Below are 27,944 nucleotides of genomic sequence, written 5' to 3'. Positions count from 1 at the left end.
CTGCCTATTTGCTCTCTTCTGTCTCAATGGAAAAATACCACTTTTGGGAGTTAATTTAACCTCATATCAATGGCAGAACTAAGAGGTGCTAAGGAGCAATTCTTAAACATGCAGGAATATTATAATGTATTATACAACCTTTATACAGATAATAAATCTCATTCTAATTTGCAATATAAAATATTAACAATCATAGTCATTAAGTTTTTATAACTGTCCCCCTAAATCTTTGGTTTTGGTTGCAAAACAGACCCAAACATTTAGGATAACAGTTTTGCATGAAAATTGCCTGCAATTGTTTTAGTAAATGGCCCCAACTCTGTATCCCAGGAGCTGCTTGATTACAGCAGAGCAGGGTTTAAATATAGGTCTGGAAATCTGCAGGGCATGCTGTTTAAACTGTTGAAAAACATATTTGTAAACTTTGATTAAAAACCTAGTTTTGACTCTAAAATTTAATCAAAAAACTTGTATATACAGGTTTATCTCAAAAAATTAGAATTTCATCAAAAAGTTAATTTATTTCAGTAATTCAATTTAAAAAGTGAAACTCGTATATTATATAGATTAATTAAATATAGAGTGATATATTTCAAGCATTTCTTTCTTTTAAGTTAGATGATTATGGCTTACAGCTAGTGAAAACTCAAAATTCAGTATCTCAGAAAAATAGAATATTGTGAAAAAGTTCAATATTCTAGACTCATCATGGTGTCACACTCTACTCAGCTAATTCAAAACACCTGTAAAGGTTTCCTGAGCCTTTAACCACTTAAGCCCCGGAAGATTTTACCCCCTTCCTGACCAGGGGTATTTTGCGATTCAGCACTGCGTGACTTTAACGGACAATTGCGCGGTCGTGCGACGCTGTACCTAAATGAATTTGACATCCTTTTTTTCCCACAAATAGAGCTTTCTTTTGGTGGTATTTGATTACCTGTGCGATTTTTTGATCATGCGCTATAATCCAAAAAAGAGCTACAATTTTGCAAAAATAACAATATTTTTCACATTTTTTTATATGAAATTCCCCCCCCAAAAAAATGTAAAAATCTAAATTTATTTAAAATTTTTGGCCAATTTGTTTTCTGCTACATATGTTTGGTAAAAAAAAAATCACAATAAGCATATTTTGATTGATTTGCGCAAAAGTTATTGCGTTTACTAACTAAGGGAAAGATTTTTGTCATTTTTGTTGTTTTTTTTTCAACGAGTAATGGCGGCGATCTGCGATTTTTTTTGCAGGACTGCGACATTGCAGCGGACAGATCGGACCCTTGACTGACATTTTTGACACTTTTGGGGGTATTAGTGACATTACTACAGTAATCAGTGCTATACATATGCACTGTTACTGTAAAAATGACACTGGGAGGGAAGGGGTTAACTTTATTAGAGAGGGAGGGGTTAAGTGTGTCCCAAGGGGCGGGTTTCTAACTGTCATTGGATGTGGCTGTGTGTGTAACAGCACAGATTAACGGTCCTACATAGCAGGACCGAGTGATCTGTGCTTTTACACAGGGGAGAATGACAGGCGGCTTTGTTTACATTAGCCGCCTGCCTTTCTCCCTCTCCACCCGACAATCGCGAGTGACCGGCGGACATCGGGTCCGCCGGTCACACGCGCGGGCTTCCTAGTGAACGAGCGGGGGCGGGAGCGCGCTCGCCCCCTATTGGCTCCCAGGCTAGTGATATACCGGTACGTCACTTTACCTGGGAGGGGCTGACTGCCGCCGTATATAGTCTGGCGGCGGTCGGCAAGTGGTTAAATGCTCTCAGTCTTGTTCAGTAGGCTACACAATCATGGGGAAGACTGATGATTTGACAGTTGTCCTGGAGACAGTCATTGACACCCTCCACAAGGAGGGTAAGTCACAAAAGGTAATTTCTAAAGAAGCGGGCTCCTGTATCCAAGCATATTAATGAAAAGTTGAGTGGAAGGAAAAAGTGTGGTAGAAAAAGGTGCACAAGCAACAGGGATAACCACAGCCTTCAGCCTTAAGAGGATTGTGAAGCAAAGGCCATTCAAGAATTTGGGGGAGATTCACAAGGACTGGACTACGGCTGGTGTCAGTGCTTCAGGAGCCACAACACACAGACTTATCCAGGACATAGGCTACAACTGTCACATTGCTTGTATCAAGCCACTCCTTAACCAGAGACAACGTCAGAAGCGTCTTACCTGGGCTAAGGTGAAAAAGGACTGGTTTGTTGCTCAGTGGTCCAAAGTCCTCTTTTCAGATGAAAGTCAATTTTGCATTTCGTTTGGAAATAAAAGTCCCAGAATCTGGAGAAAGAGCGGAGAGGAACAGCATCCAAGTTGCCATGCTTCCCTCTGCTGACCAGCTTTATGGAGATGCTGATTTTATTTTCCAGCAGGACTTGGTCCTTGTCCACACTACCAAAAGTACCAATACCTGGTTTAATGATCATGGTATCACTGCTCTTGATTGGCCAGCAAACTCGCCTGAACTAAATCTCATAGAGGATCTGTGGGGTATTGTCAAGAGGAAGATGAGAGACACCAGACCCAACAATGCAGATGAGCTGAAGGCCGCTATCAAAGCAACCTGGGCTTCCATAACACCTCAGCAGTGCCACAGCCTGATCGGCTCATGCCATGCCGCATTGATGCAGTAATTCATGCAAAAGGAGCCCCGGCCAAGTATTGAGTGCATACTAATTTTCTGAGATACTGAATTTTGGGTTTCACTAGCTGTAAGCCATAATCATCAATATTAAAATTGTAGTCATTGCTTTCAAATTTGTACCTACAGCCAGTTGAAGGAAAACTTCAAACAAACACCCACGCAGCAACACTTCCCACAACTACCCTACAGTAACTCAAACCATAAAAACACAGAAAGGACAGGCAAACCAGTTTTTAAAAGATCTGGAATCTCTGGATAGTGGATACAATACATACCATCACCTGCATGAAACTAGGGTTGGAGCAGGGGATGCAGGACCAGAACCCAAGTCAAGGTCAGCTTCTTGTACCCTCTCTTCTGTTTTTCTCTTTTCTTCACCTTTCTCTTTCCATTCCTTTTATATCCCTCTTTTCTTGTAAGGTTTTTGCAGTTGGGATTATGGGTCATCCTTCTGATGTTATGGTTTACCTGAGATTGCTGTATAATGGCCATTGGTTAGCGAAATTACCTGCCCAGAACTTCAGATGTCAGAAGATCAAACATTAGCCTATGATTTCCATTGTATCCTAAGTGTCTGGGTGGTAGGCAACACTATTTATCTAAGGCCCTTCAGTGTCTACCTGGTACATATATTGTACATGTTTTGTGACCTACTACTTATTGCAGCCTGTGATCTGACCTTTGATCTGAACAAATATTGTTCATTGTGAAAACAATAAAAATATTGCAAAAGAAAGAAGAACAAAAAGGAGCACCAGATCAAAATGGATAAGAGTACCAGATTATTTTAATTGTTGGTAAAAATGTCTTATAAAAACACCAGCGCATTTCTGGGGCAACACTACTCCCCCAGCATCATCACTCATCGTGACTTCAGTATTATATTAGAACCAGTACTAAACTCTCCCCATGGAGCGACAATGTCAGTTGCTGAGCAGAAACTCCTCAACAACTTGCCATCCCTAGGCCATTTTAAAACGTTTGGACTTGGTGGTTAAAGCAAGTTGTCATTTTCTTCAGCTGATGATCGGCTGATCAATAAAAATGATCTGAGTGGCTCTACAATTGCCCAATTACTTTTATGGTAGGTATAAGGGCCACTCCTGCCCTCTGGGGAGTCTAAGGCCATCGTAAACTGCCCCAGCTATGAAAGCAGGAGAAGATCTAATAGACTAAAGCCCCGTACACATGAGTAGAAATTCGGCAGGGAAATTTCGTCCGATGACTGATCTGCCGATTTTCGGATTGTTAGTATGGTGTTTCCGACAACCGACTCCAACTTTTCGGCTGAAAAAATCCTGGTGTGCAGGCTATATAATTTTTGTCGACCGTCAAAACACGTCCCATGTTCGTCTCATTAGTACAGATTTCGATGGGGAAAAATCTTATGAGCAAGACTAGGCATGCTCAGAGAAGAAAGAACACAAAGAAAGCAATTCAACACAAGACATCACTTCCGAAATAGAATTCTGTCGTGCGGGAAAATTCGTGTGCAGTCTAGAGCATATTCCAACCAACAGACACCACTCTGGACAAAAGACGGACGACCGGTCGGCGCAAATTCGTTGCATGTGTAAGAGGCTTTAATGAAGACCTGTTAGCTGCCCATGCTATCACACAGAAGGCTTGTTAGATCCCTTGTGATAGCAATATAATTGAATTAAAACAATTGCAACTGTCACCATTTCATTCTACAAGTCCTCTGCTTTCAGAAAATATATGATTTTCTAGCAAATAATGCTGATTTTTAACATGTGTTGCTATCATGTCAGTAGTCAAGTTTTTTTATTTTTTGCCTAGCACTTTGGAGCATGCTTACCATCCATTTCCTTTTTTTGTAGGTATGATCATTTTTGATTGTTTGGTGTGGCATCCTTGGCCAAGGTTTATATTCTGGGTCATAGGTTAAAATGTTCTTGTCTTTGTCTTTTTCTTTCCCTTCCTTTCTTCTTTTGTCCTGTTTTTATTCTTATGTGGTTAAAATTGCAGGATGATCCCCGTTTTTGGGTTTACATAGGTTGGGGGATTTTTTGACTCCTTGTTCCCCTTGATTAACCTCCCGGAGAACGTGCTATATAATGAATGGGCTATCTTTTCTGTGCAGCTACTTCTGGACCCCTGTATGCCTCCTGCATCCGCACCTGGGGAATACCTGTTCCTGGTGTCCCAGATGCTTGCTCAGAGGGATTTGATGTCATCTAATGGGGTTTGGCTCAGTGCATACTAATTTTATTGTATGTATTATATGTCCTAAACCTATATTCCTATTATATATTATTCAATATGTTCATTTTTTTCAAGTTTTCTATTTTTTCTTATTCCTACAATATTAGGCTATACGGCATAGCAATAGCATCTTCCTGAGGAAGCGGTTATCAACCTCGGCGAAACACATAGAGGAAGACCAATAATGAAGAACAATATTGTATAACTATGAAATAGATGTTAAGGGGATGTGTCACCCCATATTGAGGATCTCTTATAGTTAGTAGTGGCAAGGAATATTTTTCTATCATAGGGAGAAAATTTTACTATGCAGATTTATACAGAGATGTATAGTAACTAAGTAGAACTACTTCACTACTGTACTTAAGTACGGAAAGGCGGTATCTGTACTTTCCTAGAGTAGAATTTTTTTCTCCTACTTCACCTTTTACTTTCAGTACTTGAGTAGCAATTTTTTTTCAAAACTACTGGTACTTTTACTTTCAGTACTTGAGTAGCAAAATTTAAAAAAAAAACTACTTGCAATACTTAAGTACAAAAAATGTTGAATACTTTAGTACTTCTACTCAAGTCACTTTTTGATCAAGCACTTCCACTTCTACTCAAGTCACTTTTTGATCGAGCACTTGTAGTTTTACTCAAGTATGGGTTTTGAGTACTTTATACAACTCTGGATTTATATGTATTCGATTTTAGTCTTTGTATGAATAAAAATTACAAAGGGGCTTGTATCCCTCCTAAATTTTAGCTTTTGTATTGTGGTTTTCCCTGGGGAACCTCCATTTCTGGTGAGGATATGAGGTTTTGGTAACATGTTACATGTAACACCGTTATTTTGGATGTAACATGTTCCTAAAGGTTAACTTAGCCTTCAAATTGGTGTTAATGCCAGGAGGCTTGCCATGGTCACTGTGATTGGCTTTCACATGGGTACCCAGGAGCCCATTTTGCTGGCTTCCAATCATACACAGAGACTGAGGACTGGGCAGGTGGACTTTAACGCCCAGCTGCCGCACAAATCCACACATATGCACGTTAAAGATGTTAACATGCCTGACATGCCAATAGCCACTAGTGGGAGCCCCTACACACATGAAATATAATTAGGAAACTATGGTAATAAAAAATGTAAAAAAAACATTGCAGAAATGACTTTCAGCCAGAATATACAATAAAAAAAAATAGAAAAGGATACTTACTGCAAACACACTTGAGTTTCTATTTAGAAATAGCTCAGTGCCTGTAAGGTCTTTAATTATTTGGATGTTGTTTGTATCCACACTGCAGTAATTGTAACGCGGCTCGTTCAGGCAAAGGCACATTATTTTCTCCTATGCGAGTGAGCTTTTATCATTATTTCACCATCAGCACCATCATCATCATGGCCATCAGCACCATCATAAATTCATAATGATTCTAATTGCCTCTGTCTCCTTCAAGGAGTGAATATATTATTTGGTGGCATTCTTTGACAAGAATCCAGGCGCTTTCAGGCTTTAAATAACACTTAACCGAGTAATTCTCTCAGCTATTTATTTTGCAGTGAACCACCAGCAATGTTTGATTGTTAGCTTAAAGAAATCTGACATTAGTTCAGGAGATGAAGCAGCGAGGAGACCACCAGAGATTTGAACTCTGGCAAACAAGCCCCTCTGCAGTCTTTTGGAAGCGCTTACAGTGTAACTGCCAATCTCCAAGTTACATTTAAGATGAAAAATTAGCTTTTTTCGGCTGTAAACTGTTTCTTCTCTTTCTGTTCCTTTATGAACGCATGCAAGTGCATCTATGTTCTATAGCCACTTAAAGGAAATGGGCTGTTAGTAGACAATGCTCTTTACTGTACTCATTTCATAATCTGTTGAATAAAATTGATCAAAAATTTTTTTTTGTAAATTCAGAACTTACATTTATCTTTAACCACTTAAGCCCCGGAGGATTTTCCTGCTAAAAGACCAGGGGGTATTTTGCGATTTGGCACTGCGTGACTTTAATGGACAATTGCGCGGTCGTGCGACGCTGTACCTAAACGAATTTGGCGTCCTTTTTTTCCCACAAACAGAGCTTTCTTTTGGTGGTATTTGATCACCTGTGCGATTTTTTGATCACACGCTATAAACAAAAAAAGAGCGACAATTTTTCAAAAATAGCAATATTTTTCACATTTTTTTATATGAAATTCCCCAAAAAAAAAATGTAAAAATCAAAATTTTTTAACATTTTCGGCCAATTTGTTTTATCCTACCTATGTTTGGTAAAAAAAATCTCAAAAAGCGTATTTTTATTGGTTTGCGCAAAAGTTATCGCGTTTACTAACAAAGGGAAAGATTTTTGTCATTTTTGTTGGTTTTTTTTAACGCGTAATGGCGGCGATCTGCGATTTTTTTTGCAGGACTGCGACATTTCGGCGGACAGATCGGACCCTTGACTGACATTTTTGACACTTTTGGGGTTACCAGTGACATTTCTACAGTAATCAGTGCTATACATATGCACTGTTACTGTAAAAATACACTGGTAGTGAAGGGGTTAACTTTATTTGGGAGGGAGGGGCTGTGTGTGTCCCTAGGGGCGTGCTTTCTACTGTGATTGGCTGTGGCTTGAGCTGTAAGGACACTGATCAACGGATCTACATAGTAGATCCCTGTGATCAGTGTCTTTACAGTGAGGAGAATGACAGGTGGCTTGTTTACACAAGCTGCCTGACATTCTCCCTCTCCCCCGACGATCGCCGAGTGACCGGCGGACATCGGGTCCGCTGGTCACACGCGCGGGGGGGTCCGTGACCACGCGGGAGCGCGCCTCCGCGGGCGCGCGCTCGCTCCCCAGACCCTCCCAGGCTAGTGACGTTAATTCACGTCACTCTGCCTGGCAGGGGCTGACCGCCGCAGTAAATCTACTTGCGGCGGTCGGCAAGCGGTTAAGAGGAACTCTTCAGTATCTGAACATCACAAACTGAAAACACTATTTCATTCATTTTTTAAAATTCAAAGCAAACTCATGCATCCACCCAGGTCTGTATGCTTTATTTTATGGACAAACCATTTTAACCGGTTGCCGACCGCCACACGACTATATACTGCGGCGGTCAGCCCCGGCCAGGCAGAGTGACGTACCGGTACGTCACTTGCCTGTCACTTCCTTGTGAGCCAATAGCGGACGAGCGCGCGCCCGCCGCGGCTCATTCACAGGGAAGTTAGTGCGTGTGACCGGCGGACCCGATGTCCGCCAGTCACTCGCCGATCGTCGGTACAGAGGGAGAAAGTCAGGCGGCTGATGTAAACAAGCCGCCTGTCATTCTCCCCTGTGTAGAAACAGTGATCAGATGGTTCTACTATGTAGGACCGTTGATCACTGTTCCTACACTAGTAGCCACAGCCAATCACAGTAGAAAGCACGCCCCTAGGGACACACTTAACCCCTCCCTCCCCAATAAAGTTAACCTCTTCCCTGCCAGTGTCATTTTGCAGTAACAGTGCATATGTATAGCACTGATTACTGCAGTAATGTCACTGGTAACCCCAAAAGTGTCAAAAATGTCAGTCAAGGGTCCGATCTGTCCGTCGTAATGTCGCAGTACCGCAACAAAATCGCAGATCGCCGCCATTACGCGTTAAAAAAAGTCCCCAAAAAATCTTTCCCTTAGTTAGTAAACGCAATAACTTTTGCGCAAACCAATCAAAATACGCTTTTTGCAATTTTTTTTTACCAAACATATGTAGCAGAAAACAAATTGGCCAAAAATTTTAAAAAATTTTGATTTTTACATTTTTTTGGGGGAAATTTCATGTAAAAAAATTTGAAAAATATTGTTATTTTTGCAAAATTTACGCTCTTTTTTTGTTTATAGCGCAAAAAGTAAAAATCGCACAGGTGATCAAATACCACCAAAAGAAAGCTCTGTTTGTGGGAAAAAAAGGACGTCAAATTCGTTTAGGTACAGCGTTGCACGACCGCGCAATTGTCCATTAAAGTCACGCAGTAAAAAAATCGCAAAAAAAACCCTGGTCAGGAAGGGGGTAAAATCTTCCGGGGCTTAAGTGGTTAAAAAAAACACCCCCTGGCATTTCTAGCAATGACCATCTTGAGTAAGGGCAGATGATTAATTTAGCAATTACTTCCTGGAATCAATCTGCCCTTAGCTCAGGCATGCAGGCAGGAGGGTGTGCTTAGCTGCGCATAGCCCTTCTTCCCTCCTCCAGATAAAAAAGAAAAATGAAGACTTCTGGGAATATGAAATCATTTTGGCATGGTGATCCAGTCTGTAATTTTGTTTTTTTTCAACTTCATTTACCAGACCAAACCGTCCAGCAAGAGTTTCAGTTAGAGGGGAAAAACCATTCTCCGCTGACAGGGGTGCCTACAATTGTTAGCTTTTATTCATTTATGTAAAACATTTATCTCAAAAGGCAAAAAATTGTTGCTCTAAGTGCTTAAAGGGCTTCATTTTGGATAGAGTAAGGGAGGGTTATAACCACTGTAAGATTTATTTTGTCATCTTTGTCCCATTGGGGAGATTTCCCTTAACTTCTTGTCCCATAGCCAAACAGGAAGTGAGAGGAAATCTCTAAAAATTAAGGGAATTCCTTGGGGACCCCCAGGTCAGCAGAACTAGTGTCTCTATTGGAACATTTCCTATCTATTACTTTCCTGGGGACAACCCACATTTTTGGATTTTCTTTTACTTTCAATGATAATGGTAAACAGGGTGAATTTAGAGGGTGAATTTCCCTAATGGGGGCACAGACAGCACAGGGTAAATATTGATGTGATGGGGGACCTCTGATGTGATGGAGGAACTCTGATGTGATTCGAACCTCTGATGTTAAGGGGGAACTCTGATGTGTTAGGGGGCCTCTAATATGGGGGGGGGGCCTCTGATGTGATGGGGGAACTCTGATGTAATGGGGACCTCTGATGTGATGGAGGAACTCTGATGTGATGGGGATCTCAGATGTGACAGGGAACCACTGATGTGATGGGGGGACCTCCGACATGATGGGGGACCTCTGACAGGATACGGGGACCTCTGAAGTATTGGGGGAACCTCTGATGTGAAGGGGGGCTTCTATTGTGAAGTTAATTTTATCAAGGTGGTTGTGTGCATTGTCCTAGGCTCAGGTTTTCCATTAACCACCTCAATACCGGCCCATAGTATATATACATCCTGAGTTTAAAGCTAAATACCGGTGTTATGGCAGCAGATAGCTGCCATAACCCTGGTATTTTTTTAAACTGCAGACGATCGGCTTTCCGATAAGGGTGGTCCCAGCGGCGGATTCACCACGAGATCACCCTCCGGGATAGCGGAAGGGGTGCCCCTCCCGCTGCATCCCGGTCCTTTTCCCCGCTTACCGGACCCGCCGGCAGCTGGGAAAACGATCGGGTCCCGGATCCTCACAGACAGGATGTCGAGTGAGAGCAAGCTTGCCCTCACTTGACTCTATGGTCTTGGAGGACCGGAGCGACGGCAAACGTCGTTGCCGAGCAACCGGCTTAAAGGTCCTTTTTTTTTTTTTCCTTTCTATCTTTATTAGTGTACTTGTGAGATCTGAGGACTTTTTGACCCCAGATCTCACAAAAAAGAGGTCCTGTCGTGCCTATTTCTATTACAAGGAATGTTTACATTCCTTGTATTAGAAATAAAAATGATCACATTTTTTTTTTTTTTTTTTAAAACAGTGTAAAAAAATAAATAAATAAATAAAATAAATAGTAAAAAAAAAAAATTTAAGCGTCCTGTCCCTGTTAGCTCGCGCGCAGAAGCGAACGCACACGGAAACCCCGCCCACATATGTAAACAGTGTTCAAACTACACATGTGAGGTATCGCCGCGATCGTTAGAGCGAGACCAATAATTTGAGCCCTAGACCTCCTCTGTAACTCTAAGATGGCAACCTGTAGAAATTTTTAAAGTGTCGCCTATGGGGATTTTTAAGTACCAAAATTCGTCGCCATTCCGTGAGCGTGCGCAATTTTGAAGCATGACATGTTGGGTATCTATTTACTCGGCGTAACATTATCTTTCACATTATGGAAAAAAATTGGGCTAACTTTACTGGATTCTTATTTTTTAATTAAAAAAAGTGATTTTTTTTCCAAAACAATTGCGTTTGGAAGACCGCTGCGCAAATACGGTGTGATAAAAAATATTACAATAATCTCCATTTTATTCTCTAGGGTCTCTGCTAAAAAATATATTTATAATGTTTGGGGGTTCTAAGTAGTTTTCTAGCAAAAACAACTGATTTAGCTTATAAACACCAAATGTCAAAAATAGGCCTAGTAGGCAAGTGGTTAATAAGTAACATTTATGTTTTTCTACATTTTAGGCTGGGGTGCCTTGAGAATTTGCATAGTTTTAAAGGTGCCATGACCGAAAAAGGGTTGAGGAACATTGCACTATGCTAATAGATAAATGCTGTTGAAAAGTGATCAGCCTATCAACCCCATGGCATAACAAACAATAATTTCAAAGCAATAAAGCTTTTTCTCATTTTTAACATTTTTTTTTTTATCTACAAAAAAAGGTTTCCTAAAATTCTTGAAAGGTGAACAGTTTACCTTGGGGGGTATCTTTTTAAAAAAAAAACTAGAGTTACACTTCAAAGTCATTGAAAGAAGGACAATCAGTCAATTGATTTTCAGAAGATTTTCAACATCAACAGAAAATCTTCATCATCAACAGAAAAAAAAACCTCATATTTCACGTCATTTAACTTCACAGCACTGATCAAACTGCACAATATGTACCTTTTGTAGATATCTTTATTAACCATTCAAAATATCCTTCATTTTTTTTTTTTTATTGCCCAGAAATAAAAGCAGAAGCTTGACTCTGTAATGTACCTCGCCTTTAAGCCTTTAAAATAGTTGAACAAAGATTTTTTTTTAAATTGTTCAATTGGTTTCATTAGGAAGTGTATAATAGAATAATGCAATAAAGCAAATGATAAAAAGCAGGCCCGCTAATTAGCTCTACATGATTGATATAGCTTTGGACTAGGCATTTGATCTCAAACAAACTGCAGTTCCTTGTAAAAGAGGATTTTAATTGATGTGCGGAGAGGTATTAGATGATGTTGGGAAATAATTACTCAAAAGCTATTCATGCATTTGGCTGAACATAACAAATGAAGTTTGGGCACTGGATCTGGCGGAGTGGACGCATGCTAATTAATAAGGGAAAGAGTCTTAGTGAGCATTTTAACCCAGCGCTCACCAGCTGATCACTTTAAGGTTTAAACAAACAGCGATAATTTCAGGCCTAGATAAACTTCTGTTCCTGACATTAAAGTTGCTTTGCATTAATATTAATTTACCTCCGCTTCAAACACATATTGAAGCAGCAGCGCTAATTCCTCATCACTTCCAATGTTGCCATAGAAATTAAAGGTAGGCTGAAGTCAAAATTGAAAATTAAACCCTGGGCACAAATTTTTATTTGGCAATTAGAACTTTTAAAGAGGTTGTAGACTCGCAATTGTTTTTTTTTTTTTTTTCACCCTGCAAGAGAAAGACATAATGAGCTAGTATGCATCGCATATTAGCTCATTATGCAATACTTACCTTAGAACGAGCCCCCGCCGTGCCGCTCACTCACCTCTATGACATGTCCAGTCGCCCGTCTTCCGGGATCGCGGCATCCGGCCATCTGATTGGCCGGAGCCGCGGTGACGTCACTCCCGCGCACGCGCGCGAGAGCCGACAGTCACGGCACGGTACTCTGAAGGAACGGCACGAGCGGCCGTTCCTTCAGAGCGCATGCGCCAGTGACGTCATTGGTTGCACGCAAGGTAAATATCTCCTAAACGGTTCATGTTTAGGAGATATTTACAGTACCTATAGGTAAGCCTTATCATAGGCTTACCTATAGGTACAAGTTGTAGAGGAGGGTTTACTTCCTCTTTAAAGGGAAACTACAATAGGTTTTGGCTTTTGTACTTATTTATTTGTTTATTTATTTATTTTTAAAGTATAACTAAAGGAAAAACTTTTTTTTTTGGTCTTGGATACAGTGGAGAGGGGTTATAACACCCTTCTAGTATTTATTGTTCTCCATGTCCCCGTCAGGGAGATTCACCCTCTCTATTTGATAAGTTTACCATTATCATTGAGAGAGAAAGTAAAAAAATCCTAAATTTTGGGTTGCCACCAGAACAGTAACAGATGGAAAATCTTCCAATGGGGACACTAGTTCTGGTGACAATCAGGGATTTCCCCACTTTGGAGGAATTTCCTCTCCCTTCCTGTTTTGGCTATGGGACAGGAAGTTAAGGAAAATCTCCCTAAAGGGGCACAGAGGTTTTTTTTTTTAGTTCTACTATAAAGTTTATTTGTTTTTAAAACCTAAGGGCATTTCCAAAATCAATAAAATCATGTCCCTCCCAGATGATCTAATTCTTGTTTTTCTAGGGAACGGGTAACAAAGTAATACTAATCTCCAGTCTTCTTTCCTGTTAGATCCAATAGTGACATATAGTCTCCCAAAGCATTTATTCTGCTGTCTCTGACCAGTTTAATCACCAGAGACAATCTTGGGTGTTCTACAAACTCCCCTCTGTTTTAACTTTAAAATTGGTTGTAGACAGGTACAGTTAGCCTTCCCACTTATGGGTGGCTCTGTGCCATTATTGCATGGGAAGGTGAGTTGTATAAGGGAATGGATCCCTTAGTGATTCCATACGGTGCTCCTAGAGGGGAAGTAGTTCTGACACAAAACTCTCAAGAGATTTGGGTAAGGAAACCTTTTAAATAAGGGACAGTAACTCACTTGTAAGAAACAGTATAACGTGTAGGGAAAAGGTCCCGTGGAGTAGAGACAGCTCAGAAGAGGCTCCTTGGTCTTTGAAACAGAGACATGTAAAATTATCCTAGAAATACTCCACAAAGGAATGTCAACCTGCTACTTGAAGAGCCATCCTCTGGTAACGCATTTGGTGAATACTGAGATTGCTCTTCTGCATCACTGTACATATATTTGTGCCAAAGACTGATTTACAGTATCTGTTTATGCAACAAATCTGCAATAGCACTGATATCCAAATACAATGGCACAAACCTCCCATTAGCAGAGAGGAAATATTGCTTACCTGTTTCAAATGCCAGACGCCCTCCTCCCCAACCTAGCCATCAAAGCATTGGAAGATGATACTAGGAAAGCCATCCTAGTGCTGCCAGATGCGGAACACACCACTTTAGCCCAAATTACAAATTGGCTAGAAAGCCTGTATGGGACTGTGACTCCTTTGGTGGAATTGAGTAAGAAATTCTTTGTGAGAAATCAGCATGAGAGACTATTTCCCAATCTGCTGTTGCTATTCAAAAACTGTAGAAATGGCCGAAGGATAAAGATCATCAGGACTGTGCCACCATGTGCACCCCCTTGACCAGGGCATCAGGGAAAAACATATCTCAAGAGTTTGGGCCAACCTTCTCCAGTGAGAACAGCAAGACAAAGTAAAAGCTATCAGAGACTTGATGCTCAGCGTCATGCTAATACCATGAAAGGGAACAGGAGGATGCAGAAGCTCAGATTGCAGTTACCTGAGGAGGTGGATAGCTAATACTGATAGAAGATGCCCTTGCCCCTCCTCTCTTCTTGTGTTTGAGACTGCCCTTTGGGAGCTGGCTGAGACTCTCACTTCCATTCGGAAAAAGGAAGTCTCAGCTGTAAAACGGAAGTTGGGACAGGCCTTGCTGGGCAGCAATTCCTGATATAGATAGAAGGTGTTGGCGGTGTGGTCGTCAAGGACATTTAGCAAGAAACTATAGGCAGAAGGAGGATAGGAGTTCTCACTACCATCCATTATACTAAGTTTTCCTGGGGCAAAGGGAAAAATCCAAATATATTTTTTTGTCTCCCATGGTCATTGTAGTGATGAAATGGCATCAAGCTCAGTGTCTAGTGGATAGAAGGTTGAGCCCTGGTCTGGTCTATCATAGAAAATGTTGTTGAATATTTAATTGGTGGGGCAAATGGAACTTTACACTGATAAAAACCCCTTAACTTATATAGTGACTTCTGAACTGAAGACCCTTGAGCAGCAGTGAGTTGCAAGACTAGCCCTGTTCAACTACACCAAATAAGCCGGGCCGCCTGTGCAGTAATTTGGACGCACTGTATCACTAATATGTGGGGTAGAAGGGGATGCAAAATGTGGTGTTGCAGGGTGTATTCAGGTGATACATGGGGTGCAGAATTTGGGGTAATGGGGGATGCAGAATGTGGGGTGGCAAGGTGTGTAGAGTGTTGGGGTATTGGTAAAACATGGGGTGCAGGTGATGCAGGGGTGCAAAGTGTTGGTATGCAGGTGATGCAAGGGGTGCAGAGTGAGGTGCTTTAGGGGATGCATAGGGTGAAGAGTATGGGGTAGCTGGGGGAGTATAGGAAGTCTATGGAAAGACATTAGGGGTATTGTCAGGTAGGCACCATGATTTTTTCGGTGGTCCTGTCCCACCTTCTCTTCCCCTCCCCTCCCCTCGCCCTCTCATTTATTTATTTATTTTTTATTGTTGGGGCAGGGATGCTTTTTGAAAATAAATACTAGGCCCTAGTCTTGCAGACTTTGAGAACCATTGCCTTAAAAGAGCGCTTGCTGGAGCACTTGCTGGCTAATGATGATTAGTTATTAAAATATAAAGCAGAGTTAAATTTAAGTGGAGTATCATTACATATCTAAACTTATAAGCTATATAAAAAAAGAGAGAGAACATGGCTTTATTACATCTAGGTTTGAAGCACAGTCTACCAGGAATAATTTTCAGGCTTTCCAGGGATATTATGCTGCCCGCAACGCATATAGTACAACAAATACTCTGGGATAATTTGTTCTTTGAATTGCGGCTTGTACTGTGATTAAAGTAATGTGTCTGTATCATGTAATCTGTTTGATCCAAGATATAGCAGCAGAATCAGCATTAAATGTTAAATGCATATCAGTCCTTCTTTAGATATTCTTTCTTGAGTGGATGTGTGTTCTTATCTTGAAAGGAGAGCCACCCTCATTTAGTGTTGTTTCCATTTTTTTTTTTTCACATTTTCTCTTTTTTGTTTTACTCTTTATTAATACATTATCTTTGCATTTATGTTAATTTATTTTTGTAAAGTGTAAATCCCCCGCGCTCCTAATATCTCAAATGTAAAAACTAGAATAATACAATAACATATTTATGTGCTGCTACTTTGAATAATGACTATCAAACAAGTGGAAAATACAAAAAATGAAATATGACTTATAAATGTAAGTCCACAGTAGTGCAAAGTCTTCTATCACAAAACCAAATCAGTGATCCAAAAAAAAAAAAAATCAAATAAATAGTGCAAACAAATTCCAATGAAGTCCTCTGAAAGTATATCCACTACAGGTCACCCCCTGTGATGAAGTCGGAAGTGACGAACTGCATCGGGGTCTGACTGTGTGGCAGCCGGAAGTGTTGTATCGACATTGTGAGAGCAAGTGGCGTCTCCCTGTAATGGTCGGGACCAAGCGTGGAGTTGGTGAGACAAGCAAGGACCGCTACACTACGCTAACATACCAACACATTGTACAATCTCTGATGCATGATGCTGAATATGTGACTGTATTGTTAATCGTTTTTAATAAATAAATGAGTGATGTCAATATCACACTTCCTTTTTCTTTTATTTACCTTTTAATGTGAATCCATACTGCAAGAGGGTTGGAGAAGTGGAGTGGCTTACTAATGAGATTATCAACAATTTATCCTTAAGCGTATTTGGCCCACTCATGAGAATGGGGGGCAATACAATTTGGTGAGTTGCTGTCTTTTGGGACTGGGTCGGATGTTACAAACAGCGATGGTAGAATTCTTGGTGACGTGTTTTTAATGGGACTTCACTGGGGTTCACACATCTGTATGGATATATGTACTTTCAGAGGACTTCATTGGACTTTCTTTGTGCTATTGATCAGATTTTTTGGATCACTGATTTGGTTTTGTGAAGACTTTGCACTACTGTGGACTTACAGTACATTTATAAGTCATATTTAATTGTTGTATTTTCACTTATTTAACTCATTTATGACTTGGATTATTTTCTACCTTCTAAACTGGATGTTTTTTAGGATGAATGCGTTTCCAAAATGTTGCCCTTTGACGTAGTGGTGGGCTTGAGCACGATATGGCCATATGGTGGGACCTAAACCCCATTTTTATTTATTCATTGATTGCCTTATATTTGATAGTCATTTCTTTTGCATGTGTGCGCTTTTTTGTAAATATGCATATGATGAATTGGATCAGTGGACCAATATGACCGCAACGCACTCTTTTTAGTAATGCCCATGACGAGGGATGGGCCCAGAAAGGTTTTAAATTCCAAAACAGTGATACATTTCCATGCAAATTCTCTGGTAAGAGTCAAATTTGGGTTTGCAGTGATAAATTAACCAGCATATTAATTGGTTTGATCCATAATAGATCTGTACAGATCTTCCGTGAAAAACAGCTCATAAAAACCAAGGGCAGTAAAATTGGCTGTTTCCACCCGAATTCGGGGTTGGCCAATGAATGGGGGAAGTACGGGCGATACAGAAGTGGTGGGCTTCCAATCAGGATTTGCAAGCGCATCAGAAAGGACACTATAGGCTCCACAGGCCTGTCTTTTAATTATTGGTGGCTGCGGGACACTACTTGTGCTAGCCACCGCACCAGCTTGAACTGCACTTATGGGACTCGCCACATCACCAAGTGTTACTGCAGTGCTGGTTTGTCTACAACCAGGATGTACTAGGCCCCTGGTGCTTGCCTGTTTATTAGAAGGTTGAGCGGCACTAGTACCGACACTAGCACTTGGTTGTCAAAGGACTGTTTTAACCACTAACAAAAATTGTAACTGCTTGTGCTAGCAGAGATCAGGTCTGACTCTGCTAACGCTGCGGTTTATTGTGCTGTGTATCTGAAGTGACAGTGATCTGCTGTTACTGCACTTCTTGGGGGCTGGGCAGAGGGGCTAAACGTAGGTGCTGGCAGGTGTCGGGGCTGATCCTGCTAACGCTGCATTTTGGGAACACTATACTAAACTTTTGGGGACGCTAGTATAGTTCTGATCTGATCAAAGATATTGATCCGTTCAGACACTATACTAGTAATGGAGGTGTTTAGTGTGTGTATGTGTCACTGGCAATCAAAGGGTTAAAATGTATTACTAAATATGTGGTGGGCAATCTGACGCTATCCTGGATTGACACTAACGCTAACTGACGTCACCTGTGACACTAATACAGTGATCAGGAAAAAGATCTGTACACTATAATAGTGACACTGTGACAGGGTTACCTGGGTGTGATCAGGGGGTTAAATCTTTATTTGGGGATATATGGCGGGTACCCTAAACCTATCTGGGACAGACACTAACTACCACTAACTGCCGCTTACACTAACTGGAGTCACCAGTGACACTAATACAGTGATCAGTAAAATATCTGTATACTGTATATAGCGACATGGAGTGAAAGGGTTAACTGGTGGGTTATCAGGGGGTGACAAATGTGCCTATGCGTACTGGTGTCAGTGTAGTGCTTGGCCAAAAATGATGAAAAAAATTAGATTTTTCTTTTTTTCTTTTTTATTGGGAATGTTATATAGCAGAAAGTGAAAAATACTGCTTTTTTTTCTTCAAAATTGTCTCTATTTTTTTGTTTATAGCGCATAATCAAAAAACCGCAGAGGTAATCAAATACCAACAAAAGAAAGCCCTGCTTGTGGGGAAAAAAAGAACATCAATTTTATTTGGATACAGCGTCGCACGACTGCGCAGTTGTCAGTTAAAATAACGCAGTGCCAAATCGCAAAAAATGGCCTGGTCATTAAGGGGGCAAATCCTTCCAGTCCAGAAGTGGTTAAATTAACCGCTTGCTGACCACCCTATATCAGTCTTACTGCTAAAGGGTGGTATCTGTGCACCAGATCACGTATATATACATGATTCTGGACTTCTGGGTAGTGGGCAGGAATCCACGCCGTCGGTGGCTTGCTTCTGCTGGGATTATACACAGCCGGAGCCAAGCAGCGGGTACCGTGGACTCGATGTTCACCAGCAACCGCCGATCATTCGGTACTTCAGTCTACCTATGTAAACAAGGCAGATCGCTGTTCTGTCAGTAGGGAAGGCACGCCTTCCCCTAGTAAAAGCAACTCCCTCACAGTACACAAGAACTGGCTAGGCACACAGTAAACCCTTTGATCGCCCCTGATGTTTAACCCCTTCCCAGCCAGTGTCATTGGTACAGTGACAGTGCATATTTTTAGCACTGATCGCTGTATTAGTGTCACTGGTTCCCAAAAAGTGTCAAAAGTGTCAGTGTCCAATTTGTCCGTCGCAATATCAAGGTCCTGCTATAAGTCACTGATCGCAGCCATTACTACTAAAAAAAATAAATAAATAAATAAACAAAAATTTTATAAATCTATCCTATACTTTGTAGGAACTATAACTTTTGCTCAAACCAATCAATATACGTTTATTGGGATTTTTTTTACCAAAAATATGTAGCAAAATACATACAAACTACATACATACATACATACAAAATACAAATATGTAGCAAAATACATTGGACTAAATTGATGAAGAAATTCGATTTTTTTTTAAATTTTTTATTGGATATGTTTAAAAGCAGATAGTAAAAAAAATATTGCTTTTTTTTTCAGAATTGTCGTTCTTTTTTTGTTTATAGCGCAAAAAATAAAAACCGCAGAGGTGATCAAATACCACCAAAAGAAAGCTCTATTTGTGGGGAAAAAGAGGACATACATTTTATTTGGGTACAGTGCCGCACGACCGTGCAATTGTTAGTGCCATATCGCAAAAAATTGCCTGCTTATAAAGGGGGGGGGGGGTAAACCTTCTGGGGCTGAAGTGGTAAAAAAAAAATTATATTTATTTGTTTTAAACTTTTTTTTTTTTTTACATTTTGTAGTAGCTTCTTTCTGGCCTAGGCCAAAATGATGTCATACATTCCAGGAGTCTGCATGGGCATTTTTTCTAATTTCATCTGGAGGAGGGGCCTTCTTAGCAAAGCACATCCTCCTGCCTGCATGCCTGAGCTAAGGGCAGATGGGTTCCAGGAAGTAAATTCTACATGATTGATCTGCTCTTGCTCAAGATGGCAACAGCTAGAAATGTTAAGGTGGGGGGGGTTCAAAGTGATTTCTGCAAAAAAAAACATGGAAACATGGAAAGATGGGTCAGTTTGCTCTGAATAATAAAATATAATTAAACAGAGTTTTCAATTTGTTGAGCTCAGATATAGGTAAAGCCCCGTACACACGTACCGATCGTCGGCGAACGATCGGCCGTCTTTTGTCCCAGGGCTGTCGGTGTCTGTTGAAAAGTGCAAAGACAGCACAAGAATTTTGTCCGCCGACTACAGCTGACTGCAGAAGTGATGTCATGTAATGGTTAACTTTCCCTGTGTTTTTTCTTTTCTGAGCATGCCCAGTCTTGCAAATCTGTGGTCTGTCGGCCGAATTCTGTACTGACTGGCGAACAATCGGCCGTTCTGGTATCGGCATACAAAAATTTTAATGCTTGCATGACAGATTCTTGTCGGCAGAATGTGCGCTGACGGCTGTCGGAGGCATCATACTAACAAGCCTACAATCGGCAGATCGGTCGTCGGCCGACGCTTTTCGGCCGACGATCGGTACGTGTGTACGGGCCTTAAGTTGTGCTTGAAGCTAAACATAGGTTAAATATAAATCTTTCAGTGGTAAGCCTGCAGTATTATAATTAAAGCCCCGTACACACGCACAGATTGTTGGCCGTAAATTGTTGGCCAACGTCCGATCTGCCGATTGTAGGCTTGTTAGTATGATGCTTCCGACAACCAACTGCGAAAAATCTGGTGTGCATGCTATAAAATTTTTGTTGGCCAACAAAAAACGGCCGATTGTTCCTCAGTCAGTACAGATTTCGGCAGACAAAAATCAGATGAGCAAGACTGGGCATGCTCAGAGAAGAAAAAACACACGGAAAGTCAACCATCACATGACATCACTTCTGAAGTTGGTTTTTGTTGGCCAACAAAAGTCCAGTGCAAGTCTAGAGCACATTTCAATCAACAAACAACACTGGACAAAAGATGGCCGATCAGTTGGCCAACAATCTGTGAGTGTGTACGGGGCTTAAGGATTAAAGGTTCAGAATCTTGAGTAAGCCCAGTTGTGAATGGCTCTTTATAACGTTCACTATTACTCTATATATTGAGCTGGAAGGTTCCAAGCCTCATCACTATTCAATGTATTTCACATTTATTAAACGGTTCTTCAAGTTATACAAGTGATATGTTTTTATAGCAGTGAAGGCGTATATGTTAACCATATTATGAAACCACAACACGTGTAACATTTCCTTGAAGGGCATAAACACCTCATCAGTAAAATTGTATTGTAATTTAATGGTATCAACATGTCTGGTGAGGGAGCTAGTAAAACAGAAAGTTTTCCTTCCAGGTGCACCGAGGGGAAAACCTAGACCTCTGACAAAAAGCTGTCACTGTAAAAAAGGCTTTATCTCCATTGTAGATGGCTTTTACATACAATATTGATCAGAGGTACACGGCAAGAAAAGAAGCTTAGGACTTCTGTTGTATATTTAATTTAAAACTAGCTATTAAATACAGCAATTGTTTTTTTTTCCAAAGAACACTTCTTCTACTTTAATCCTTAGCTGGCGTCTAGGGAGTAGGGTGTCCTCTCAATCAATACACTGAAGGTGCCGCTGGATTCCGTGTGATGTTCACAGTACGCTTCCACCCTGGGCAATCGTTAGCCACACTTCTGGCCTTCTGGCCATATTTGTTGTTGTTTTTTTTAAAATTATATACATTTTATTTACTTTTCACTATAATTTACTACACACATTATTCAATAAGTGTCGGTTCACACCAGTGTTAATTTTGGCAGCAAATTTCAATTTAGTTTTAGTCTTAGTCTTAGGACTAAAATGGCATTTTAGTTTTAGTCCCATTTTAGTCTTCTGCAAGTGTTTTAGTTTTAGTCGTATTTAGTCGACTAAAACTCCAGTACATTTTAGTCGACTAAAACTCATTTTAGTCATCTATAATCGAATGGGTGTAGTTCAATTGTAATTTGTAATGCATTATTTAAGCATTTCTCTACAATTTCCAAACTCATTATATACTACTGCTGGTCCTGGAGTGAAAAATCGAATATGTTATTATTGATAATATTAAGATTTGAGCATGCACCAGTGTTAATTTTGGCAGCAAATTTCGATTTAGTTTTAGTTATAGTCTTTTGACTAAAATGCCATTTTAGTTTTAGTCATCTGAATTGTTTTAGTTTTAGTCGTATTTTAGTCTACTAAAATTGTGTTAATTTAGTCGACGAAAACGTTTTAGTCGGTTTTAGTCGACGAAATTAACACTGGTTCACACTGCAGCGTGCGACCTGTGAAGTCGCGTGCACCGCGACTTCGGCACGACTGGCACGGACTTCATAAAATGAATGTCTATGCAAGTCGCTCCAGGTCGCCCCGAAGTAGTACAGGACCCTTTTTCTAAGTTGGAGCGACTTGTGTCACTTCCTATTAGAACGGTTCCTGTAGCAGTCAATGGACCGCGACAGTGCGTGACTTGTCAGGCTGACCAAGTCGCCTGACAAGTCGTACCAGTGTGAATGAACACTTAAAGACCGTAATAAACATCTTACAATTATTACATCTTTAACAATCAACATTCAAACCCCCATCTTCTCTCCCCCTCACCCTAGTCCTCTGTCCTTTCCTTACAAATCTCCACTCGTTTTTTTTCTCCTCGTCCCTTTAACTCTCCTTTTATTCTTCTACTAGTTCCGCATACTTCTTTTTAACTATGAAAACCTTTTAGTCTTTCCTGATTTTCTCAAACATTTCTATTTTGTTTTCTCCCAAGTAGTATAATTCCTCTAAGATGTAGATATTATCTACCTTTCTAAACCAGTCCCCTACCTTTGGGCTGTCTGGCTCCTGCCGCCAATTCGGGATTCAATTTTTTGCAGCATTTATCAAGTGGGGCATAATTGTGATTTGTGATTTTATATTGCTTTAGTGCGAGTTCGTTGCTGTGAAATAAATACGTTTTTGGAGTTTTAGGCATTTTAGCCATATTAATGGTAAGTCGCTGGTTCCTTACTAGTAGACCAGGGGTCTTCAAACTTTGGCCCTCCAGTTGTTCAGGAACTACAATTCCCATCATGCCTAGTCATGTCTGTGAATGTCAGAGTTTTACAATGCCTCATGGGATGTGTAGTTTCGCAACAGCTGGAGGGCCGTGGTTTTAGGATCCCTATAGTAGACAATATAGCCCCAAGGTGCAGTAACGGTTATTATGATAAGCAATCACTTGGCATTTAGCTAAGAATGAGGTGAAGTTCCTATGCTGAGCCCCTCTGCTCCTCTCCACCTAAACCCATTTGGGCCGTTGTCACATAGGTAATCAGAGTGAAGAAACGTCACCAACACACAAAGAATTCCTCAAAAGGGTCCGAAGCTATATTTTTGTGGTCACATAGTAAACATTTGGCAATGTTTCAGAGCCAAGGAGGGCCCCTTCGTCAGGCAAGTGATGAAGGGTCACTTGCCTGATGAAGGAGCCCTGTGTGGCTCCTAAACCATGCTGTATGTTTACCATGTGACCACAAAAATAAAGCTTTGGAGTGGACCCTTTTGAGGAATCCTTGGTGTGATGATGACATTTCTTTACTCTCATTGTCTACTATTTCCAGCCTTGTATTTTCAGTTGATGTTGATAAAAAGTAGAACAAAACCATGTGTGTTGCATCGTTTGCTTATAGTTAAATTGATCTCAAATCGCTATGCATGTGGCCACTTTTAGACTACCTTGTCTAAGGGGGGGGGGGGGGGTGGTCAGCTATGCAATTTCACTGCAGAAAGAACAGAATGGTCATACTAAGGGCTCATTCCCATGCGGGGTGCTCATTGAGTAGTGATCTGCATTGGTGAGGAGTGAGGCAGAGGCGGGGGTGTATACATGTGGCGGCTGCAGCAAGAATTATATGCAACCCATTCAAGCAATAGAGCTGCTCTGCAAATGCCCTGCAACTGCATGCAATGCAGGCGGTTGCGGCATGCTAGTTCGGGGATTAAGGGGTAAAGCAGGCAGCAAGGAGGCAATACAATGTCTCTTCATTGCCTGTAAAATGCTCCCTGAAGATAAATACAAATGAAGATAATGTGAACTTTCCCCAGATATATAGCCAGAAAATGCATTGAATTTTTACTAAACCCAGGAGCCTGCATTCACTATATCCAGTCTTCCACAGTACATAGAACATGGAAATGCAATTATCTTAGTAAATATAAACTGCTAAATACCTTTTCTCATCAGCAGTATATAGCAGTCTTGCGACTTCTATCAGTGTCAGACGGAGCACTGGTTAAAGTAGGTGCTTTAATTCTCCCCTGATTGTCCTATGAGACTGCATTATCCCTGACCCTCTCTCTGGACAGTGCTGATTGGCTCTGTGCTGATCACATGCTTTGGCTGATCCCAAAAATAAAAAATAAAATGCTCTAACAATACACACCAAAATGAGCATGCACAGAGTGCCACCAAGGCTCTGTTTTATCAGCAGATGGATTGGAGAAAGTAATAGAAGGGGAGGATCAGAGAAAACAGGATCAAACAGCTTTTTTTTTACGCAATGCAGAGGAATAACCCCTTTGGTTCCACAGTGAACATAACAAGCATGCTTCGCTGCATATACAGATTTATTTTACTGTTCTGGGTTTAGTAACACTTTAAATGTTATTTACAATCAAATACCACAAAAAAAAAAAACAGAGTTTGGGAGACACTGACTGATCATATAAGTATTTCTTATTTTGCCGATATTAAAACTTAGAATAAGTGACCTATTCGTCTCAGTAGAGTGGATGCCAAGATTTGGTATGCTTGGCAGGTGTTTGCAATTCACATGGCAGTAGTTTTGGCCACTACAGACCCAGTAATTCATGGGGTCATTCTGTTATGAGTGAAGCAGTCAGGAAAAGTCATGACCTTCCTGTCAAACTACTATAAAGAATTAGCACCTTCCTAGCTTAGCTCAAGAAATGAGTCATTTCAAGATAGAACAGCAAGTCAAGTCAAGATCCAAGTGTTCAAATGAAAGAATTGACTAATTGCCAGAAGTTGAGTCATACCAACAGAAAGCAGCAAACCAAAGCTCCAGTTCACAAAGAAATAGTTCACAAAGTGGGTAATACCAAGAGAGAGCAGGAGAACAGAAAAGCATATCAGGACTCAAGTTTAAAAAGAAAAGACACATTTCTGGAGTAGTTCAACAAGTCAGTCATAAAAAGATAGAGCAGTAAAGCCTAGTACACACGGGCTGAATGTTGGGCGGCATTGGCAGTTCAATAGAAACCGGCCGACATTTAGCACATGTGTACTGCAGCAGCCCCAGACCGTGACACTCCCACCACCATGCTTGACTGTAGGCAACACACACTTGTCTTTGTACTCCTCACTTGGTTGACGCCACACACGCTTGACACCATCTGAAACAAGCAAGTTTATCTTTTCTCATCACACCACAGGACATAGTTCCAGTAATCCATTTCCTTGGTCTGCTTGTCTTCAGCAAACTGCGTGCTTTCTTGTGCATCATCTTTAGAAGAGGTTACCTTCTGGGACAACAGCCATGCAGACCAATTTGATGCAGTGTACAGCGTATGGTCTGAGCACTGACAGGCTGGCCCCCCCACCCTTCAACCTCTGCAGCAATGCTGGCAGCACTCATATGTCTATTTCCCAAAGACAACCTCTGGATATGATGCTGAGCACGTGCACTCAACTTCTTTGATAGACCATGGTGAGGCCTGTTCTGAGTGGAACCTGTCTTGTTAAACCACTGTATTGTCTTGGCCACCATGCTGCAGCTCAGTTTCAGGGTCTTGGCAATCTTCTTATAGCCTAGGTCATCTGTATGTAGAACAACAATTCCTTTTTTTCAGATTCTCAGAGAGTTATTTGCCATGAGGTGCCATGTTGAACTTCCATTGACTAGTATGAGAGAGTGAGAGCGATAATACCAAATTTAACATACCTTCTCACCTAAGATCTTGTAACACTAACGAGTCACATGACACCAGAGAGGGAAAATGGCTAATTGGGCCCAAATTAGACATTTTCAATTAGGGGTGTACTCACTTTTGTTGCCAGTGGTTTAGACATTAATGGCTGTGTGTTGAGCTATTTTGAGGGGACAGCAAATTTACTCTGTTATACAAGCTGTACACTCACTACTTTACGTTGTAGCAAAGTGTCATTTCTTCGGTGTTGTCACATGAAAAGATATAAAAAAAAATATTTACAAAAATGTGAGGGGTGTACTCACTTTTGTGAGATACTGTATATAAGGGGTCTAGTCTACACTGACCATCAATGTAAGTGGTCTAGTCTACACTGAATACCAAAGTAAAGGGGCTAGTCTACATTGACCATCAACCTAATGGGTCTAGTCTGCACTAAACACATGTATAAGGGGTCTAGTCTACACTTACCATCAATGTAAGGGGTCTAGTCTACAAGGACCATGAATCTAGGGGGTCTAGTCTCCACTAAACACCGATATAAAGGGTCTGATATAAACTGACTATCATTGTAAGGGGTCTAGTCTACACTATACACATATATAAGGGGTCTAGCCCACACTGACCATCAATGTAAGGGGTTTAGTCTACATTGAATACCAAAGTAAGGAGTCTAGTCTACACTGACCACCAATGCAAGGGCTCACTACTTTACCAACCATGTAAGTGGTTACTACACTGACCAGAAAGAGAAACACAGGGACGGGCTTCATGGTGACTGATCACTGTGATAGCCAATCAGAGGCTATCACATTGATCAAGTGACCAGAACTCGGAGTTCCTACCGGACCTGTGGCTCTTGCTGAGACCCCGGTCTCTGTGCTGGGAGAAGGCTGTGCGGCACACTCCCAGAACAAAACAAATATGCATATATGTTGCCCCACGGAACAAAGCCCAGTGTAGTGGGGCCGCAAATATGCATACTGGATCTTGGATGAGCGCCAAAACCACTAGTCTACACTGACCACCTATGTAAGGGGTCTAGTCTAAACTGACCAACTATGTAAGGGGTCTAGTTTATACTGACCATCAATGTAAGGGGTCTGGTCTACACTGAATACCAAACTAGAGGGACTAGTCTACACTTGCCATCAATATAAGGGGTCTAGTCTACACTTAACACATATAAAAGGGTCTAGTCTACACTGACCATCAATATAAGGGGTCTAGTCTACACTAACCATCAATGTAAGGGGTCTAGTCTACACTAAACACCAATATAAAGGGTCTACTCTCCACTGACCATAAACCTAAGTGGTCTAGTTTACACTGACTATTAATGTAAGGGATCTAGTCTACACTGACCATAAATGTAAGGTGTCTAGTCTACCCTGAACACATAAGTAAAGGGTGTAGTCTACATTGACCATCAATATAAGGGGTCTAATCTACACTGACCCACTATGTAAAGGGTCTAGTCTATACTGACCAACAATGTAAGGGGTCTAGCCTACACTAAACACCAAAGTAAAGGGTCTTGTCTACATTGACTATCAATGTAAGGGGTCTAGTCTACACTAACCATCAATGTAAGGGGTCTAGTCTACACTAAACACCAATATAAAGGGTCTACTCTACACTGACCATCAACCTAAGTGGTCTAGTTTTCACTGACCATCAATGTAAGGGGTCTAGTCTACACTTACCAAAAATGTAAGGGGTCTAGTCTACACTGAACACCAAAGTAAAGGGTCTAGTTTACACTGACCATAAATGTAAGGGGTCTAGTCTACACGGAAAACCAAAGTAAAGGGTCTAGTATACATTGACCATCAATGCAAGGGGTCTAGTTTACACTGACCAACTATGTAAGGGGTCTAGTCTATACTGACCATCAATGTAAGGGGTCTAGACTACAATAAACATTTATATAAGGGGTCTAGTGTACACTGAACACCAAAGTAAGGAGTCTAATCTACACTAACCAC

At 40.9% G+C, this 27,944-nt stretch overlaps 1 long non-coding RNA gene across 1 annotated transcript in view; it reads right to left on the bottom strand.

Annotated features, from left to right (window-relative positions):
* LOC309545020 overlaps positions 1-27,944 on the bottom strand; it is a 425,302-nt gene that overhangs the window by 47,819 nt on the left and 349,539 nt on the right. The window lies entirely within an intron of this gene.

Source organism: Pelophylax lessonae (genome assembly GCF_965119305.1).
Source record: "Pelophylax lessonae genome assembly, chromosome: 1".
Lineage (NCBI taxonomy): Eukaryota > Metazoa > Chordata > Amphibia > Anura > Ranidae > Pelophylax > Pelophylax lessonae.
The sequence above is the reverse complement of the archived record's forward strand: the minus strand, read 5'-3'. Positions and strand labels throughout refer to the sequence as shown.